Source organism: Hyla sarda, chromosome 10 (genome assembly GCF_029499605.1).
Source record: "Hyla sarda isolate aHylSar1 chromosome 10, aHylSar1.hap1, whole genome shotgun sequence".
Classification (NCBI taxonomy): Eukaryota; Metazoa; Chordata; class Amphibia; order Anura; family Hylidae; genus Hyla; species Hyla sarda.
In genome coordinates, this window is record NC_079198.1 from 115,195,686 (window position 1) to 115,212,644 (window position 16,959).

General features: G+C 46.0%; 1 long non-coding RNA gene and 1 pseudogene across 1 annotated transcript; both read left to right on the forward strand.

The window, feature by feature from the left end:
- Positions 1 to 383: 383 nt before the first annotated feature.
- Positions 384 to 13,078, forward strand: LOC130293999 (uncharacterized). Its single transcript, XR_008848352.1, has 4 exons — positions 384 to 1,068; positions 5,031 to 5,075; positions 11,934 to 11,955; positions 13,059 to 13,078. It is a non-coding gene; the product is annotated as an uncharacterized LOC130293999 (long non-coding RNA).
- Positions 5,626 to 5,747, forward strand: LOC130294777 (U2 spliceosomal RNA; annotated as a pseudogene).
- Positions 13,079 to 16,959: the final 3,881 nt, after the last annotated feature.

Below are 16,959 nucleotides of genomic sequence, written 5' to 3' on the forward strand. Positions count from 1 at the left end.
AATGATAAATCTCCCCCATAATATAAGACATAATTATATATTGGGGACTATTTACAGTTGTGCTCGGGCCGTCTATATTCCATAGCACAGGGGTAGGTATCGTCCTTTATCATGTTCTAATACATGGAGGCTGGAAATATCCCGGGTCACATAAAGCCACAGAGCAAATATGATGAGGGAAAAGGAGATTAGAAGGGAATGTTATAGAGTCACTTCCCATCATATTCTCCATCCTAATCCTGTGTGTACTACAAGTACCAGGATGATGAGAATGTATCCTCCATCCAGTGCTGACCCCTCATATATGAGACACGTTTTGTTTTCTTCTACATGTTGTGCAAACTGCATCTGATTGTAGAAACTTCTGTATGGATGTTATTGCTCTCTGGTGTCGGCCATAATAGCATCATACATTTCATTCTCCTGTCCCCAAATATTTTATCAGATACAGAACTACAGTAAGGGGAGACATGTTATCAATATCAATAAAGGGGACAGAGATCTAATGAAGATTTACTGAATTCATAAAAACTCCAAACACATCTTAATCTTACTACAAATATAAATAAAAATGACTTTTTTTGAATAAATTCCCATCACACAGCGCCCCAACCTGTAACCCCTACACTCCAATTCATTAACCATTTGGTATTTTTGAGATATCCAGTATATGTATTATATTGAATATATGTCATTTGATCGGCTATAGGGCTTCATCTAATGGCCTATGACATCACACATGTGACATCACGGAATGTCTCCTATGTTCACCCACCGGCATGAAACTTCTCTCAGATCTGTGGAGTTGAGCAGTAAGTCCAGTTGTCTTTATCTCCTGTTCCTTATTATTTCTGATCTTCTACCTACTGGATATGTTTTCCCGTCCTATGACAAGCCCTCTGTACTCTCTCGCCATTCTGATCTCCTCCATATCTGACCAGTGATAATAATATGATATAGAGAAGATCTTACCAGAAAGTCCATAATCATGTTTTCTGTTTTATTTTTATTTCAAGGATTTTTCCGAGCTTTGGAAAGAGAAATTCGCAAGAAAAAATGGCAAATTACGTAAGTCACAAATTGGGGGATTAGAGCAAATATATATACTAAATGGTGGTTACAGAAGTGTTTAAGGGGTTAGCTGACTACATTTCCCATGAGTCTTCAGCTTTCCTGCCCCCCCCCCCTCCAACTGCCTCCAGATAAACCGTCAGATAAACGTCATCTTCTCATATGTTACTTCTTCTCCTGTCGTCCTGATACATCTGTAAATCCTGCACATTCCCTGGTACCATGACCCCGTCCTCTACTAGAGACCTGCAGGGCTCAGTCATGGGACCTGTCCATATAGAATTATAGAGTTATTTACATATGGATTTGTGCCTGTGTATATACATGCATACTGTAGTCTTATTTTAATGACTGTTTTTTATTTTAAATTTTACAACACTTTCAGCTCTGCTACATCTGCTTCATATACATGCACCTATGAGACATTCCTTTTGGTACTTGGTATATACTATAACCCCAGCCCACTATTAGAGGTATGGGTACATCCTGTCAGCCAACACGTTCCCGCAACAGGATGTACCCATACCTCCTGCATATTTCCTGCACTGATGGAGGAAGTGCAGGGGATTGGCGGCAGGACCTGCTGTCAATCACAGCCATGATCCTGCCTCAGCTGCTGAGACTGAGATTGCGTCATTCATGGCAGTATTAATCCTTTAGATGCCTTGGTAAGTACTGAACACAGTATCTATAGGATTGAAAGGGGTGAGGTAATCATGGCAACCATGCGGTTGTGGTGTCCCCATGGTTGTCATGGTAACAAGAAGCCAGCTGATGGCCTCCTCTCTCCCGAGCACGGAAGCCTGTGAAGTCCAGCCATAGACTTATTGGTATTAAAGGAAACTGTCAGTGTAATACTTATGGTTATACTATGATGGAGTACAGATGTACTGCAGTATAGTATAATAGATAAAAAGTATAAAAATAAAATGTCTTAAATAAATAAAGTGTGAAAAAAATAAAATAAATGTCAATTTCCCCATAAAGTCCTGTATTATCATCCAAAAGAAAAAAGAACAAGACACAGATATTACCGTGTTCATAATGGCTAGTACTATAAAATCATAATGTTATTTTTTTCACAATATTTTGGAGTTTTTCACAGAAAACTGCATGTTTCAACAAATATTTTTACCAGTAATAGAAAGTACAATATATCATTAAAAAAAAAATAATTCACATCAGATTTGAGAAATGAGGCCCAGTCATTAGCGTAAAAACAGGCGGCGGCCTTAACCCCTTAAGAACATGGCCCATTTTGGCCTTAAGGATGCAGGCTGTTTTATTTTTGCATTTTTTTTCTCCTCACCTTCTAAGAGCCATATTTCTTTATTTTCCCATCCACAGACCCAGATGGGGGTTGTTTTTTGCGTAACAATTTACTTTGCCCTAAAATATATGGCGCAACAAAAAAATATTATTTTGTGGGAAAATTAAACAGAATACCGCATTTTGCTACTTTTGAAGGATTTCGTATGAGGGCTGTATGAGGGCAAATGTTTTTTTTGCCGTTATCTGTAGTTTTTATTGCTTCCACTTTTGCATTTATGTGACTTCTTGATCACTTTTTAATTCATTTTTCTGGGATGTGATGTGACCAAAAAGCAGTAATTTTGTACTTTGTTTTTATTTTATCCCCAATCCAGTCTTCTCTATCCCCACATCCAAACCCCTTTCTCCCCTGCTCCATTCCACTCTATTCCCCATCCAGACTCGTCTATCCCCACCTCTAGACGTCTCTACCCCCCATCCAGCCTTCTCTATTCTTCATCCATACCTCTATATCCCCCATCCAGTCTTCTCTATCCCCCTTCCAGACCTCTCTTTCCCACTCAATACCTATCAGGATCCCTCTATACCCCTCTATCCCTTCCTCCAGACTCCTCTATCCCCCCAGACCTCTCTACCCCATCTATTCTTCTTTATCACCCATCCAGACCCCACTATACCTACCTCCAGACACCTCTGTCCCCCATCCAGACCCCTCTATCCCCCATCCAGACCCATATATTCCCCTCTATCCACCCTCCAGACCTCTCTATTCCCTCTCCAGACTGCTATACCCCCTCCAAACCTTTCTATCCCTCATTCAGTCTTCTCTATTACCCTCCACATGTCTCTCTCTCCCTTCAAGACTCCTCTCTCCCCCATCTTGATTCCTCTGTCCCCATCCAGGCCCCTCTCTCCTTCTTCTTCCCCTTCTATACTATATTCGGACTCCTCTACTCTCCCTACCAGACCTCTTTATGCCCATCCAGTCTTATTTATTCCCCCTCTAGACCTCTCTATGCCCCATCCAGACTCCTCTAACAACATCCAGACTCCTATGTCCCCTCTCCAGACCCTTCTACCCCCATCCAGACCCCTCTATCCCTTCCTCCAGACACCTCTGTCCCCCATCCAGACCCCTCAATCCCCCATCAAGACCCCTCTGTTCCTTCCTCTATCCCCTATCCAGACTCCTCTATCCTTCCCAGACCAGAAGAATAGATGGGGTTCTACTCTTCTCTATCACTCATCCAGACCCCTCTATCCTATGTCCCCTATCCAGAACCCTCTATATCCTCATCCAGACTCCTCTATCTCCCCAGACCTCTCTACCTCCCATCTATTCTTCTCTGTCCCCCATCCAGACCCCTCTATCCCCCCCTATACCCCCATGCCAACCTCTATCCCCCATCTAGACTCCTCTATTCCCCAAAACCTCTAGGTGATAGAGAAGAATAGATGGGGGTTTTTTATTCTTCTCCATCACCCATCCAGGCTGGCTGCTTGCCTTTGAATGAATATGTGTTTGTTTTGTGACAGTTGTTTGCACCAATTTATTTTATTTTGTGCCACAATTTTTCATATGACGTCTAAGTGGATGTGAGGTCTGACTATCTGCAAACACATCACTTGGGTATACTAAGAATGACTTGGATTCCAGATGAGTGGAAACTGTGATGCTATTAACTCCAGCCAAAATGAACTTATCTTCTATCCACAGGATAGGGAATAAGTAGCTGATTGCAGATAATCCGACCACTGGGACCCGCACAATCTCCTCAACGGTAGAGGAATGCGTGCGGTAGACGGCACATGTTCCATCCATTTCTATGGAACTCCAATGATGCTGTACTTGGGTCTCTTCTGTGCTCCCACAGAAATGAATGAAGCTTCCACCGCATTCACTTCTCACTGAGAACTGGGGCCCGTCCAGACCTCTAGGTGATAGAGAAGAATAGATGGGGGTTCTACTCTTCTATATCCCCCATCCAGACCTTTTCCTCCCCACTCTATACGCCATCCAGTCTTCTCTATCCCCCTTCACACCTCTCTATCTCCCTTCCAGACTCTTCTATCCCCCATCTTGACCCCTCTATACTATGGCCAGACTCCTCTGCACTCCCTACCAGACCTCTTTATTCCCATCCAGTCATATTTATTCCCCCTCCAGACCTCTCTATGCCTCATCTGAACTCCTATAATCCCTCTCCAGACCCCTCTACCCCACCTCCAGACCACTTTATCCCCCATTCAGTCTTCTCTAGTCCTTCTCTAGACCCCTCATCCTCCCCTCCAGACCCCTCTATTTCCTATCTGCCTCTGGTCAGGAAGGAAACTAAAAGAGGAATACTGCTGTTACATGCGTGTATTTTCTGAAGGGGGGATCCGCTACTTGAAGCAACAGGCCCCCTTTTTGTCCTAGGCTCTCAGCAGTATGGGCCAGAGAGGCATTATGGGTGTCAGTCAAATCTCATAATGCAAAACGTCACTGACAATGCAGGCACAGACGCAGCTGCAGTCATGTGACATTCTGGACTGTATAGGAATAGGTGCATCAATTTCAATGCCCCCTATTAGTAAATTACATTGCTTCATTCATTCTATTTATATAATCATACATTGCTAACACACTAAACTGTAGAACAACAAAGAAGCCGAATTGAATATAACATTTCTTGTTAATTTTTTAGGGTCTCAAGTCCTGGACCAGCATCCAGAATTTGGATGAAGATGAGGTAAGGGCTTGTTCACACTTTCAGAATATATTTGTATCCAATAAATCCGAGCAATCTCTTTGTATTTATACATAAAAACTAGTGAGAAAACAATGACTGCATTTTTATTCAGGTGTTTTCCATTGGTCTTTATATCTTCTGGCTGATTTGTCGCCTTTGAATGAATAGGTGTTTGTTTTGTGACAGTTTTTTGCACCAATTTATTTTGTGCCACAATTTTTCATATGACGTCTAAATGGATGTGAGGTCTGACTATCTGCACACACATCACTTGGGTATACTTAGAATGACTTGGATTCCAGAATTAGTGGAAACTGTGACACTATTAAAGGAGAACTCCTGCCAAAATTAACTTATCCCGTATCCACAGGATAGGGAAGAAGTAGCTGATCGGAGGGAGTCCGACTTCTGGGACCCTCCGCAATCTCCTGAATGGGGCCCCGGCTCTCAGTGAGGAGTGCGTGTGGTAGACGGCACATGCTCCATTCATTTCTATGGAACTCCAATGATGCTGTACTTGGGTCTCTTTGGTGCTCCCATAGAAATGAATGAAGCTTCTTGGGCTTTTGGCCAAGATCAAGTGTAGTATCTGTTCTTATCAGTTTGAGCTGATGAACTGGTTTTGGATGGGTCTGAGGAATCAGCTCGATGGCTGCTCCAATGGGACCTGTTTCCTCCGGGTCTCGCCATGAGGCTGAGCGGGTCTAGAACTGAGGTACTTTAGTGTCTCGGGGAGTGGTGATCCTGAGGTGCCAAAGCTCACTGAGTGGAAACATGGGCACCATGATCTCTTCACCTTGTGGCACTCACCTCTTGATTCCCGACTTTCTGGCTGGGATCAGGTACATTTTTATAGATCCGGTCGGATGTCCGGGCAATATATCTGAATACATTCACTTATTTATTTCTTTTTGTTACTGTGTCACTTTTTGCGTGTTGTGTGTTCACAGGATTGTTAGGATGCGGTAGCCCTTCTGGGTGTCCCTCCTAGCGGTATAGGGGAGGTGAGTTTGGCCATCAGGTTCCCCACCTCCCTGCAAAAAACCCCGGGTACTCCTGCATGGGCAGGGTACCGACCGTACCCTGCCCATGCTCTGCAGGCAGATACCTTGGCGAAGGGGGATGCCTGGGAGAATTTGTGGTCCCTTAGTAGCTTCGGCAAAAAGGGGCATCGAACCTGGAACCTTGCAGGTACCTTTTGGTCCGGAGGCGAAGGGTAAGGTTTGTTGGGGGGCCTCTCTCCTGTTGGTATTCCAGAATTAGTGGAAACTCTGATGCTATTAAAGGAGAACTCCAGCCAAAATTAACTTATCCTCTACCAACAGAATAAGGTAGCTGATCGCAGGGAGTCCACCCAATGGGACCTTCCGCAATCTCCTGAATGGGGCCCCCTGCTCCATTCAGCACATGCTCCATTCATTTCTATGGAACTCCAATGATTCTGTACTTGGGTCTCTTCGGGGCTCCATACATACGCCTCACTGAGAGCTGGGGCCCCGTGGTCGGACTCCCTGGGATCAGCTACTTATGCCCTAACCGGTGGATAGGGCATAAGTAAATCCTTTTCAGACATTGTTGGCAATGCAGGAGTGTAAAGTTTGTATTTGCAATAATGATTTATTTTTATTTCTTGATATATTAGAACTTGAAGTATAATAACCTCTTAATGGCCTCCAATTTACCTTTTTCCTAGCATACATCAGCCGGCCATGTTTTTCTAGAAAGGTTAGAATAAGCTTGTGGGTCTCTCTGGTGCAGGAATTGCAGGAGTTCAGCCTTCAGTATGATAGCTAGTAACTAACAGGATAGGAAAAACCTCCACTGTATATTTACATTTTTTGCATGCCGCAGTGAAATCATGGCCACTGCATGTGAGGTTCCTCTGTGCGCCTCTTACCCTCTTCAGTGATCGGTTTCCATAGTAACCAGGTGTCTCGTGAAGGCCTGCCATGGGTGTCTGTGCACCTATAGAAAAGAATGCAAAAATGGAATGACACAATTGCATTTTTTTCCCATTTCCCCAGCAATAAAAAAAGAGTTAATACAGATCAACCCATCAGATATATGAACCCTAAAATGGTGGCATTAAAAAGTACAACTTGTCCTGCAATAAACAAGCTGTCACGATTCGGCAGGCTGGAGGTGGATCCTCTGTGCCAGAGAGGGATTGGCGTGGACCGTGCCGGTGGACCGGTTCTAAGTTGCTACTGGTATTCACCAGAGCCCGCCGCAAAGCGGGATGGTCTTGCAGCGGCGGTAGCAACCAGGTCGTATCCACTGGCAACGGTTCAACCTCTCTGACTGCTGAGAAAAGCGCGGTACAAGGGAGTAGACAAGAGCAAGGTCAGACGTAGCAGAAGGTCGGGGCAGGCGGCTAGGTTCGTAGTTAATGGTGATAGCAGATGGTCAAGAACGCAGTAGAGGTAACACAGAGTAGCTTTCTCAAGGCACAAGGCAACAAGATCCGGCAAGGGAGTGCAGGGGAAGTGAGGTATAAGTAAGGAGTGCACAGGTGGAAACTAATCAGGAAGATTGGGCCAGGCACCATCATTGGTGCACTGGCCCTTTAAATCTCAGAGAGCTGGCGCGCGCGTGCCCTAGAGAGCGGAGCCGCGCGCGCCAGAGCATGACAGCCGGGGACCGGGACAGGTAAGTGACTTGGGATGCGATTCGCGAGCGGGCGCGTCCCGCTATGCGAATCGCATCCCCGCCAGCAATGTCAGTGCAGCGCTCCCGGTCAGCGGGTCTGACCGGGGCGCTGCAGGGAGAGAAACGCCGCGAGAGCTTCGGGGAGGAGCAGGGACCCGGAGCGCTCAGCGTAACAGTACCCCCCCCCCCCTTAGGTCTCCCCCTCTTTTTGTCGGGTTGTCGCTCCACCTGGGACGAGGACATTGGGAGCGATTGTAGAGTCTCCTTCTGGGGGACAGTGAAGTCCTGGGCAGACCGGTCAGAAGGAGTGGGAATGGGGAGGGGGGGCAGAGGGTGAGGCTTGGCACAGTCCTGATAGGCCTTGGGGAGACCAGGCACAGGAGGGGACACTGAGGCCCGACAGACGGGGCTGGGAGCAGACGTGAGGCATTTCTTGCGGCAAGCAGGACCCCAATTCTTGATCTCCCCGGTGGTCCAGTCAAGGGTGGGAGAATGGTGCTGGAGCCATGGCAGACCGAGAAGGACTTCAGATGTGCAGCCGGGCAAAACCAAAAATTCAATCTTTTCGAGATGTGGTCCAATGTTCATAAGCAGAGGCACTGTGCGATAACGCATAGTGCAGTTCAACTTGACTCCGTTGACTGAAGCAATGTAGAGCGGCTTGATGAGACGGGTTACCGGGATGCAGTACCTATCAAGCAAAGAGGCCAGAATAAAATTTCCAGAAGAACCAGAGTCCAAGACGGCCACGGCAGAGAAGGAGGAGTTGGCAGAAGGAGAAATCCGTACGGGCACAGTGAGACATGGAGAAGCAGACTCAGTACCCAGAGACGCCAGACCCACATGAGCAGGTTGCCTGCGTGCATTTTCCAGACGTGGAGGACGAATCGGGCAATCCACCAAGAAATGTTCGGTACTAGCGCAGTACAGACATAGATTTTTATCCCTACGGCGAGACCTCTCTTCAATAGTCAGGCGAGACCGATCTACTTGCATAGGCTCCTCGGCGGGAGGCACAGGGGTAGATTGCAAGGGATACCGTGAGAGAGGTGCCCAGGGATTAAGGTCTTTTTCCTGGCGGAGTTCCTGGTGTCTTTCCGAAAAACGCATGTCAATGCGGGTGGCCAAATGGATAAGTTCATGCAGATTGGCAGGAATCTCTCGTGCGGCCAGCACATCTTTGATGTTACTGGATAGGCCTTTTTTAAAGGTCGCGCAGAGAGCCTCGTTGTTCCAAGATAATTCGGAAGCGAGAGTACGAAATCGGATGGCGTACTCGCCTACTGAAGAATTACCCTGGACCAGGTTCAGCAGGGCAGTCTCGGCAGAAGAAGCTCGGGCTGGTTCCTCGAAGACACTGCGAACCTCAGAGAAGAAGGAGTGTACAGTGGTGGTGACAGGGTCATCGCAGTCCCAGAGCGGTGTGGCCCATGCCAAAGCCTTCCCAGACAGGAGACTAACCACGAAAGCCACCTTCGACCGTTAAGTAGGAAATTGGTCCGACAACATCTCCAAATGTAGGGAACATTGTGACAGGAAGCCTCGGCAGAGTCTAGAGTCCCCATCAAATTTGTCCGGCAGGGACAAGCGGAGGTTAGGAGCGGCCACTCGCTGCGGAAGAGGTGCAGGAGCCGGCGGAGGAGATGGTTGTTGCTGCTGTAGCTGAGACTGAAATTGCTGTAGCTGTGACTGAAGCTGCTGTAGCTGTGACTGAAGTTGCTGTGTCATGGTGGTCAAGTACGACAGCTGGTGATCTTGTTGGGCGATCTGTCGGGATTGCTGGGCGACCAGCGTAGTGAGGTCAGAGACAACTGGCAGGGGAACCTCAGCGGGATCCATGGCCGGATCTACTGTCACGATTCGGCAGGCTGGAGGTGGATCCTCTGTGCCAGAGAGGGATTGGCGTGGACCGTGCCGGTGGACCGGTTCTAAGTTGCTACTGGTATTCACCAGAGCCCGCCGCAAAGCGGGATGGTCTTGCAGCGGCGGTAGCAACCAGGTCGTATCCACTGGCAACGGTTCAACCTCTCTGACTGCTGAGAAAAGCGCGGTACAAGGGAGTAGACGAGAGCAAGGTCAGACGTAGCAGAAGGTCGGGGCAGGCGGCTAGGTTCGTAGTCAATGGTGATAGCAGATGGTCAAGAACGCAGTAGAGGTAACACAGAGTAGCTTTCTCAAGGCACAAGGCAACAAGATCCGGCAAGGGAGTGCAGGGGAAGTGAGGTATAAGTAGGGAGTGCACAGGTGGAAACTAATCAGGAAGATTGGGCCAGGCACCATCATTGGTGCACTGGCCCTTTAAATCTCAGAGAGCTGGCGCGCGCGCGCCCTAGAGAGCGGAGCCGCGCGCGCCAGAGCATGACAGCCGGGGACCGGGACAGGTAAGTGACTTGGGATGCGATTCGCGAGCGGGCGCGTCCCGCTATGCGAATCGCATCCCCGCCAGCAATGTCAGTGCAGCGCTCCCGGTCAGCGGGTCTGACCGGGGCGCTGCAGGGAGAGAAACGCCGCGAGCGCTTCGGGGAGGAGCAGGGACCCGGAGCGCTCAGCGTAACACAAGCCCTTATATGGCACTTGAAAGGCACCAATGGAAAAACGGAAAATATTGCTTGGGTATTATGGCCCAGAAGTCCTGTCAGAGGAGGGGTTAAAACATCGTTTACACATATTTTCTGTATGTTATTAATTTTCAAATAATTTCATTTAACCCCTAGAGGATGCAGAACGTACTTGTACTCCCTGGCTGCTGGGTACTTGGTGCACCAGGACGTACATGTAGGTCCTTAGAGGCATCCGGACTGTGAGGCTCCTTCACTCGCTTCATAGATGCCGCCATGATCAGCTGATGCCTTCCATTAACCCATTCAGATGCCATAATAAATACTGCTCACAGCATCTGAAGGATTAGAGGGGCTTACAGAGACTCTTTGGACCACCCATAGTGTGATCACCAGAGTCCCTTGAGTCAAAATGGTGGATGGAACATTGCTTAGCCGATCCCACTCATTATTTGATGTTTTATACCTGACCCCTGCAATCTCTCATGCAGCACCCCCTGTCATCAGCCTCAAGGAGCAAAGATCGCTCCGTGTCTGATGACTCACGATCACGGGGCCGGTGTATCGTGACGTCACGGCTCTGTCCCCTTAATGCAAGTCTAGGGGAGGTAGGCATGCAGACATGTGGATAGTGCAAGTGGTAGGTGTGCAGGCATGTGACTGAGTAGGTAAGTAGGTAGATAGTGGAGGCCGGTAGGTATATGTTGAGGATAGATAGATAGATAGATAGATAGATAGATGGATGGATGGATGGATGGATAGATAGATAGAACAGCTAGATAGAGCCGTTAGGGAGATATTAAAGGCAGTTAGGTAAGTAGAAGGTAGGGAAGGTAGGTAGGTGAATAGTAAAGGTAGATTTGCAAGAAGAAATGTAGGTTGGTGTGCACGCAGGTAAAAGGTAGATAGGTAATTTTCTCCCCCCACCCCTTCCTTAAATAAAAATCCCACTCCCCTTCACCCCTGCTCCTGCGCTGATATCAGGGCCTCCTCTTCCTACTCCTTTTGAATTCATTTTATTGTAAGGATGGCCAGAGGAAAACAACAAGATGGCGACCTCTCCTTCTTTCCTCCCATCTGGTCATGTTTATTAAAGGGGTACTCTGCTTCTAGACATCTTAGAAGGGGAGAGGATGTCTGATTGCTGGGGTCCTGAAGCTGGGGCCCCCACGATCTCCTGCAGCACCCGGCATTCTAAAAAAACGGCCTGGAGCTCTGACCCAGATGTGAGTTTAGCCTTAGTTGACCTAAGTTGTGTCATCTTCTTGCACCAGAACTCTTGCACATTTATTGGCGCACAGTTTAGCATCTTGAGAAACACCTCTTTACTGAGGACTACATTTTTTTCTTACAAATGACACCACAATTCTGATTTATTAAAGTAAATCTCCCCCATGTGTCTCCAGTCCATTCTCTGCCCCAGTACTGGGCCCAACCATTTCTAGTGCTGGGGGTAGATACTGGCACATTACAGTCCGTCATTAAGAAATCTTCCCTATTTTGTGATGAATAAATCTTAATTAAATACAATTTCTTATAATAGATAAAGTATAATGGAATATTTATGTGATACACCATACAATGTAACAATGTGAAATCTTCCCATGATTTTATATACCTCTCTGCTTATACCTTTGCTTTACTATTACAGCCGGCAGAGATCATCACCCCATGTAAGTATTGCTATTCTCTCACACATTTGTCTCTTTATATTCATTTTGTGCCCATAAGATTGTGATACATCTACATTGGAGGCTTATGGAATCCTTTTAAGCTTAAAGGGGTACTCTAGAGGTTTTTCTTTTAAATCAACTGGTGCTGGAAAATTCTACAGATTTGTATATTACTTCTATTTAAAAATCTTAATCCTTCCAGTACTTATCAGCTGCTGTATGCTTCAGAGGAAGTTATGTAGTCATTTTCATTTTGTGCTCTCTGCTGCCACCTCTGTCCGTGTCAGGAACTGTCCAGAGTAGGAGCAAATCCCCATAGCAAACCTCTCCTTCTCTGAAAAGTTCCTGACAAGAACAGAGGTGGCAGCAGAGCGCATTGTGGTCAGACTGGAAAGAACTACATAACTTCCTCTAGAGCAGTGTTTCCCAAATGTGGTCCTCAAGCACCCCAACAGGTCATGTTTTCAGGATTTCCTTAGTCTTTCACAGGTGCTATAACTGTGGTGATGCCTGATGCTTTGAGGACCGCGTTTTAGAAACACTGCTCTAGAGCATACAGCAGCTGATAAGTACTGGAAGGGGTTAATATGTTTAAAGAGTAATTTACAAATCTGTAGAATTTTCTGGCCCCAGTATTTTTTTCCTCTGGAGTACCCCTTTAACAAAAATAAATTAATTAATAAATACATTTATAAACACCATACAGTAATGGAAATCAACATGCACCAATATAAGTCCACGGATCTGTCAGGTGGCCGTGGTGTCCATAGGTGTGAAGAGCCTGAAATTTACTTGAGAACAAAAAAATATGTCATAATACCTTGAGGCAATGCTGATCTACTTTCCCAACCAGTGTGGCTCCAGCTGTTTCAAGGCTACAACTTCCTCCATGTTGGGAGTTGTAGTTTTGAAACAGCTGGAGGCACACTGGTTGGGAAACACTATTCTATATAGTTGATCATCACTTGTGATGGGCAATTTATTTTTCCATGTATGAGATCCCTTATTCTTCCTCTGCAGTATGATTCTACTGCAAACATGACCTAATGGATATTTGCAATAAACATATTAACAATTTTCATTTCTTTTTTGTATTTTTTTAGCTGCAGAGGCAAAGATCAGGTAAATACAAACTATTTTCTCTTCGTATTATCTGCCTGATAACCCCATTGTTACACCAAGAACATTTACACATTAGTTTCTCTTGTTAATCTAGGACAGTGATCTATAAATTGCAGCCCTTCAAATGTTGCAAAACTACAACTCCCAGCATGCCCAGACAGCCAACGGCTGTCTGGGCATGCCGGGATTTGTAGTTTTACCACATCTGCAGGGCCACAATCTGGAGACCACTGATCTAGGACAAACCATCACTTTGAGATTGGTGAGATTATGGCCTCCAAGCAAGATGGCAATTCTAGCAATATTCATAATTAAGCAGAACATATATATATATATATATAATTAGATAGCCTAGACTAGGACAGGGAGGAGGGGATGTAGGATGTTGGGGCGGGTTAGAGGTGATGACATCACTCAGGAGGTTGGGCTGGAGCTCAGGTCAAGGCACACCTTCTGAGACACCAGAGGATGAGGTGTTGTCTTTGGGGAGCAGCCGGGGATCTGGGGACAACACCACTCAGAAAATAAAAGGACTACACAATTTCCTGTCAGGGGTGAATGATGCAGAAGCAGGCTGAAGCCAGTACAATTTGTGATAAAACTATATCAGTAAGTTTTATATCTTGGGTTTAGTAATATAACTGTTATAGGACACAATATATTGATATATTTTGGATTCTTATTGATCTATTCATTCTTTCACTAACAGGACTGATGCATACCCCATTGAGGATGGACCCCATGAGGAGGGACCTAATTATGATGGTGAAGGACCCAAGGATGATGACCCTAATGATGACGGCCCCAATTATGACAGGCCAGATAAAAGGCATGTATTGTATACCATTGTATAAATGTCTTCAATGAGTCATAATACTTGGCCTCATGTATCCAAAGTGTTCCGGATGAAACCTTCGTGGCCATAGCAGCCGATCCAAATCCACGTGTCATTGTTCCTGCAGAATTTATTGATGTAAATCTGCTTCAGTATTGACTTCAGAGGGTAGCTAAATCTGCTATAGCAAATCCACAGCGGAAAATATGCCCAAGTGAATATACGCTAAAAAACGATTCTGTAGTTACTATGGACAACAAAGGGTGTTATTCTCAGAGGCAGCTTTATACTTGAGGTTATTCTGAGGCCCCTGAGGGTAATATTTCTCATGTTTCTTCTTGTCTCTTCTCCTACAGATGGCTATCCAGAGTCCAGGAGGCTCAGAGAGTCTTTAGGTGGGTAGGAGTCTTACTTGTAGACGTATATAAGGAAATATTTTCAATTGTATATAAAACACATCTTCCTATCTTGATATTTTAATCTGGATAAGATTTGTCCTTATGGACGACATTATCTGTGTGTTCCAAGTCATATGAAAGGAAAATGATATTAAAGGGATCTTCTGCTTGAAAACATCTCATCCCCCATCCAAAGGAGAGAGGGTAAGATGTCTGATTGCGGGGGTTCCGCCGCTGAAGAGCCCTGCGATCTCCGGTGCGGCACCCAGTCATCCAGTGCGAGAACTCTGCTCTATTCTGAATGACTGGGGACTATAGCCGCCATGCCCCCTCCATTCATGTCTATTGGAGGAGGCGTAATGGCTACATACTAGCCATCATGCACCCTCCCATAGACATGAATGTAGGGGGCATGACGTCACGTACACGGAAGCTCAAAGCTGGATCCCCAAAGGCGGGACCCCCACGACCAGACATCTTATCCCATATTCTTTGGAAGGGGATAAGATGTTTTCTGGCGGAGTACCCTTTTATCTAAAGTTCTGTTTTTCTATTACAGGGATGACCATTATCCCAGGATGACATGGAGGCCCCGGATGCCTGATATAAGGTACGTCTCCCTACATGCCCCACACTAAAAATAGCCACCCCCCCCCCCATTATTGGTGTCCCTTTTCGTGCCCTGTTCACTAGGCAAAGTCTGACCAATCACAAAAGAAGAATCCTCGTTGTATGAATATATTTTTTCATTGCTGTCACATGACCACATGCTAATCTACATGCAATGTAGCTCCTGTTACATTCTATTAAACTAAACCGATGCACTTCGATATTAAATTAGTACTCCACGCCTAGACATCTTATCCCCTCTTCAAATGATAGGGGATAAGATGCCTGATCACTAGGGGGGTCCGGCCACTGGGCACCCCAACCCAGAATTGGGAACATTTATGTTCAGAACGCCAGTTTCAGGAGGCTGTGGTGGTGACGTCAAGCCCACTCCATTCATGTATATGGGAGGGGGTGTGACTGCTGTCCCCCCGTGACATAAAACCACGGCCACCTGAAACCGGCGTTCTGAACATAAATGTTCAGAATGCCAAGGTGGTGGGCTGGAGATCGCGGGGGTCCATGCTTTGGATAGGGGATAAGATGTCTAGGGGCGGAGTACTCCTTCAAATACAACATTTTATATCCTCTCACTATGGCACATTCTATTACACTCACAGACTGCAAACCTGTAGAGACCTAATCCTGATCTCTTTGTGTTCTCTTTCACTTTTTGTATTTACATATTTATATGTGTCATTTTTTTTCAATGTACAATAGGGAGATCCCCGAGGAGGATAGTGATCTCCCAAAAAAGAAAAAGAAAGTTACGTAAGTACAGAGAACCCACATCCTTACAGTACAGAAAGAATTAATGGAAATGACTCAAAGGGGTACTTCCCCGCCAGACATGTTATCCGTATCCAAATGACTGGGGTGCTGTGGCGAAGAATGCGGAGGTAGCCTGCGGCTTGACCCCCGTGATCTCTTTCGTAGCACCCCAGTCATCTGGTGCACGCAGCGAACGACACTCGGTGACGGATGACTGCCACTCCCGCTCCATTCATGTCTATGGGAGGAGGAGTGTCGACTCTCATGGCCACTTCCATAGACATGAATGGAGGGGACTTGGTGTGATGTCACGATCATGGAAGCCCCAGCCCCGGAGATTGCCGGACCCCCCAAAATCAGACATGTTATCCCCTATCAGGGGATAACATGTCTAGCGGCGGAGTACCCCTTTAATGTATACCAGGAAAAAGAATACTAATGCAATGATGTATGTCCATAACAAAAAAAAAAAACAAAAAAAACAAGAATGAGGCTTTGAAATATGGACAGAATTGGGTTAACACCCGACGCTTTAAAACCTTTAGACATGTTCTAGAGACAAGTTTCAATAAGGTTCTGAGTGTTCAGACCTTGACCAATTGTTGGAACAAGCGGGGAGAAAAGCGCAGCTGTCTGAGACAATCCCATAGACTTACATTATAAATTTGTCTTGCTTAGCGCTCTCTACTTGTTACACCAAGAACATTTACACATTAGTTTATTTTGTTAATCTAGGACAGTGATCTATAAATTGCAGCCCTTCAAATGTTGCAAAACTACAACTCCCAGCATGCCCAGACAGCTAACGGCTGTCTGGGCATTCCAGGAGTTGTAGTTTTACAACATCTGCAGGGCCACAATCTGGAGACCACTGATCTATGACAAGCCATCACTTTGAGATTGGTGAGATTATGGCCTCCAAGCAAGATGGCAATTCTAGCAATATTCATAATTAATCAGAACATATACATAATTAGAAAGCCTAGACTATAACAGGGAGGAGGTGATGTAGGATGTCGGGGCGGGGTTAGAGGTGATGACATCACTCAGGTGGTTGGGCTAAAGCTCAGGTCAAGGCACACCTTCTGAGACACCAGAGGATGAGGCATTGTCTGTGGTGAGCAGCCGGGGATCTGGGGACAACACCACTCAGAAAATAAAAGGACTACACAATTTCCTGTCAGGGGTGAATCATGCAGAAGCAGGCTGAAGCCAGTACAATTTGTGATAACACTAAATTTGTAAGTTTTATATCTTGGGTTTAGTCAT